Genomic DNA, 5472 nt, shown 5'->3' on the forward strand with positions numbered 1-5472 from the left:
ATTTTCTACCTGCTTCATATGAAGCCTCCTCCTAATCATGAGCTTTGGAAGAGCTGGTCTTATTCAGTGTCATAAAGCTGTCTTCCTAATACATTTATCATGGATATGTACAACAATGAGACTTAACACACATTTGATAAGGGAATACGCTATTAAATAACCAAAGGTTCTAATGTACATCCTACTGTCTTTAATATGCATCTGTCATGACTTCCAGTGTGTTCATCTCTTTCCTTGTTATCAGAAAAAGTCATGCCTTCCTTATAGGGCATCTGTTTATGGCCAGACCAAATCACAGCTGATCCAGGGAGTGTCCATCTAGAGCATATCCTTCACATGCCTTTAGCTAATACACTCTCCTCAATATATACCAGCTCCTCCAAATCAAAACTGAGATGATGCCATCAAATCTGACAGCTATTGAGGATACTCCTCCTAAGTCTCGATTATGTCCTTTTGTCAGCTCGGCTGTGAGGACAGCTGATGCCACTGATTCAAACAGAGTTTACAAAGGGTGACTCATGTGTTCAGATTTCTACTGGTAAAATTCATTCCTTCTCTTTCAAAAACTTAATGAGAAGGGACAGCTTTGTGAAATGGAGGAGCAAGAACAATATTGCTTAAATAAATTGGAATTTTCACTTTGATTACCCTGCAGTTTCTGCCATACTTTACAGGAAATGTTCCCTGTGGTGCAGATTTCTCTGGAGTGACATCACCATATGAAGCTATCCTCACTATAATTATTCTCATCCATATTTTTAGAGGACAGAGCACGAACATTCACCAAGGAGTGCTAGATGCATATAGAACAATTTAAAGCTGTAGAATCACCAGAAAGACCCATTAAAAGGCAAATGATATATCTTTATGCATGCGTGTGACCCCAAAGGAGACATTGCATATTCACAGTAGAAGAAATCTCTTTCAAACAATGGAACTCTGATAACAGCAAATATTCTGTGGCATAAAATAACAAGCAGCACTCAATTTCCATTGCTTTTCCTGAACTAATCCTTTCAAGGGTGTAGCATAAAGGAACATGCATGTTTTAGTTCACAGCCACAAATTGAAATCCTTGTGGAACAGACTGTAGATGCTAATGCAAATCATTAGGATCTTAAGAATTTCTTCTTGGCAATTCTGGATTCCCTTTTATCAAAGTTTATTGTTCCTTTTATGATATAAAGTGAGAGGTTTTATTTCCTCCCCCAAAAATAGTGTTAAGAAAAGTAACAATTTAAAAATATATTTAAAAATATAATTTAAGTACAATTAAAACATGAAGCTGTAGGTTATTTTCACTGGCAATTTGCAACTGGCTCAGGCTGCTTCACCCAGGGGAAGATTGCAGCCTCCCATTGCTAGGAGTTAAAGGGCATAGACAGGCTCTTTGTCTCCTGGAAAATAAAAGCTTCCACCATCTGCTCACCAAAGCTTTGATTTTGTTTCAATGTAGAATAACTCTGTAGTCAGTGATAAGGTCTTGATTCTCCCTTCATGCATTCATTCATTCATTCATTCATCGAAACAATGACAAGAAAGAGAGTGTTGAATATGACATTAAATGATTTGCTTATAAAATGGAAATGTAGTTTTTTTTCTTTCTCTCAATCCTCTCTTTTCAAACCTGCTCAGTTTGAAAACCTATTCTTTTAATAGTACCCTAGATTTCTTCTTTTTTTAAAAAATATAAACAGAAGACCCGGGATGATTGGACTCTGCTTATAGTTTTAATCCACAGTCTATGCAATGTTCCTTGTTTTCTTTTGTAAGTCCACAGTTGGTGACTGCCTTTCTTTCTCTGGTCTCTGTGTTGTAGCAGAAAGAAGCTGGGGCAAAACAAACAAATAAACAAAGGGAAGCAAACACTCTACAAATGTTGGTACAAGCCATATTCTACTATTGTCAATATCCGGCGTGACTTGTGCAATAATATGCTTGCTCTTAGAAAAAGCATGCTGAGCTCTTCCTGAAGATCTATCTGCCCCAGTGTGAGTCACGATCATTAGCATTATCCTCTTCCAACACTTGATCCTCTTGATCAGCCTCAGTACACTTTAAAATTCCTGAAGTTGGTTTCTACCAATGGTGGTGGTGAGGGGTTAGTAGAATGACCTCCTGCATTCACATTAGCCTAGGATGCCCTCAAACTCCCAATGGCACTCATCACATTCTCTTGAGGATAAGCATCATGATATCTCTTATAGCTATTTGGCATTTATTTATTTATTTATTTATTTATTTATTTATTTATTTATTTGTTATATTCCAGAGTTCATGATTTCACTCTCAGTAATCATATATTTAATAAAATACAGATGTGAAATGAGATAAATTTTGCATAAAAAGCAACATGGTCAGTATTACTGGACCACTTTAGCCATATTGAATCCCTCCCAGCTTGACACTGGCCTGTGGAATTCACCATCATAGCTGTGTTTATCATCTCATGGTATGCTACTGAGGACAAATCACCATGGCTTGCAGTGTGTTTTCATTTTCACATAGCACAAAAGACTCAAATCAAGTTGACCCTCTATAATTAAAGGCTGTCCAAAGCTGTCAGCAGCATATATTTTCACTATGTTCACACTTACTCTTCTTCTCCCTCCCCCCACCCCTGATTTAAATTGCAATGGTGTAAGTTGTTCCAACTCTCAAATTTGGTCAAAAAGTTTTGACCTTGCTTAAAGACTAGGAAATAACTCCTTTAAAATACCCTGTGAGCTCTGATATTTCCAGATATGACTTGTAGAGTTCATACACAAATCAAAGAGACAGGACAACGGTTCAGTTAGTCAGGCATTTGATATCTAAGCCTGAGGATGTCAGTTGATTCCCAGGACCCTTTAAAAAGCAGAGACAGATTCCTGACTGGCTGGTCAACCTAGTATACTTGCTGAGCTCTAGATTACAGTGAGATAACCTGTTTCAAAATATAAAGAGGAATGCTCTTCACGAAGAATGTTCAAGGTTGACCTCTAATTTACACAGGTACATGAATTGAGCGCAGAATTCTTCCTCACCCCCACATAAACAAAGTCATGTTGTCTTAGGCTAGCCAAGTTTCTTCTTATTTGTTCTCAGCATGAAAATAATTTCTTCCAAAATCATTCTCAGATACAAGATAGTCAGACTCTAATGGAAAACTTTACACTTTAGATTTAGGTAATGAGTTATCCCAGCCACTAAGTAAAGCTGTTTTCCAGGAAAAAAATAGCTATGCTACATGAAATACTTTCTTTATACTGTTAGGAATATTGGGATTTATACTGTTAGGAATATTGGGATTTATACTGTTAGGAATATTGGGATTTATACTGTTAGGAATATTGTGATACTCAGGCTTAAAATATGTTTTATTTAGTAGTGATAGAAAGACCTCTTACAACCTAGTTAGAATACACAATTTTTCATATGTTCCCTGTACTTTTAGCATTTATAAATCTTATGTTAGTCTTGCATATTTAAAGAAATATAACATGCTTTATTTACACATTTTAAATAATACTGAATACAAGGCAAGTGATATAATGTGGGTGAGGTGCTTTTTCAAATTTGGTTTAAATCATTATCATTACTTAAATGTTTAAACACCCTTGGAACAACATTTACAATGTATCCTTAGACCTTACCAGCTAAGACTCTTGAGATTGGAACTTTGCAAACCTTTCTGAAGCCACATATCCTAATCTATAGCTTCTAGAATCTTGTAAATTTCCAGTAAAATTTTTGACTTACAAACACATACACACAAAAAAGTAATTTTACTATTATAATGCTTTAAATAAAGGCAGAAATATTTATCACACACCAGGGATTTTACTTATTTAGTTATTCATTTCTTATTATCTACATGGTTGTTGTATTGCTTGGCTTTCTGTATTACTTTCAATGATACCTGAGGGAAGCAATGAAAACAGACGAGGATCTTGCTTTGGTTCAGTAGTAGGGCTTTTGGGTCTTAGCAGGCTATGTTGTTTTCAAACCTCTGGAGAAGAAGGAAATCAAGAAGGAAGGGCTTGCAAGAGAGAGAGAGTTGTTTACCCATGGTAGCCAGCAAATAGAGACAGAGAGATGGACAGAGCCAGTGATAAGCTGGAGTTTCCCAAGCACACCCACAGCGACTTACTTCTTCTAAGCGAGCCCCATCCCTTACTTTCCACTGCACTTAAAAGAACACTACCATCTGAAGACCAAGATTTCAACACTTGCACCTGTGAGGACATTGATTGTTCAAATGGAGCCATTTGTTATTGCAAATATATAGAGGTATCTGCTGCTCTATTACATAGCACAATATACAGTAAAATAACAATCTGGTGTTACCAGAAGGTTTTCAGTGAATGTTTAGACCTGGAAGTGAATACAAATTTCAGGATACCTCAAAGTAAATAGAAATAGGGTTGCTTTGCAGTGATCTAAGGGGCTACAAAATTGTGATAGAAGCTGTCATTTACTAAGAACTTGATGAAGTCTGGACTAACACCATAGTCAGCATCACCACTTCCTAATTATACATGCTTTAGTCATTACCCATATATAATCTCCACTTTTAAAAAAAAGATGGCCCTGCTTTCATTTTCTTTGTCTTAGCTTTGACTTTTCCTCGTGATCATGGCTATTCATTAACAGAGATAAAACCAAAAGATTTCACAATGTTGATGATATATTTTACATACTAAGAAAACCAAAGTATATTTATGATTGTGTTTAAGAGGCCTAATTTAAAAAATGTCTTGGTAGTATTCTGGTTAATCATGAAGATGAAAGAAGAAAGACCACCAACCCAAATCATCATGGCCAACTTAATTAAGCAAGCAATTAATTAAATCAGAATCTTTAAAAAAATTTCATGTACACAGGCTGCCTCTCCCTAAAGCATGGTTCTAGAGGTCAATTGAACATAAGGAAGACAAAGTTTTTAAAAACTCAGGGGTGCAATATTACATAATGGGAGATAACAGGGGCTGAGCTTAAGCATAACAAGCTAGTCATAACAGCCTCCTGAAACAATGCCGTGGTTGCAGGATGGTATAAGACAGTAGTCATGATAACAGGTAGTCATAATAAGATACCATAGGTATGTTTTGAAACAAAGGTATGTTTTCAATATTTTTATAGACAACTTTTTGAAGCAAAAACATGGCTGCTGCCTTGCCTCCTGAACTAGAAAGTAAAGAACTATTTGTAGTTAAGGTTATAGTTAAGCACAGCCAAATCCTTGAGAAACAGGGGGTTAATCATAAACAAGAATGAGTCTAGTTTATCTTTACTATAAGAGGGCTTTTAATCCTACGATCGAGGCAGGCTGGCTCATCACTCTCTGTGTATACTTATATTGCAATGGAGTTCCTTTATTCTTTTACTGAATTTTCATTTTTTTCTCAAATAGTATATACTGATTATTGTTTGCTCTCCCTCTGCTCCTCTCAATACCTCCCTACATCCCAACAATCTGAATTTATC

Source organism: Mus caroli, chromosome 13 (genome assembly GCF_900094665.2).
Source record: "Mus caroli chromosome 13, CAROLI_EIJ_v1.1, whole genome shotgun sequence".
Lineage (NCBI taxonomy): Eukaryota > Metazoa > Chordata > Mammalia > Rodentia > Muridae > Mus > Mus caroli.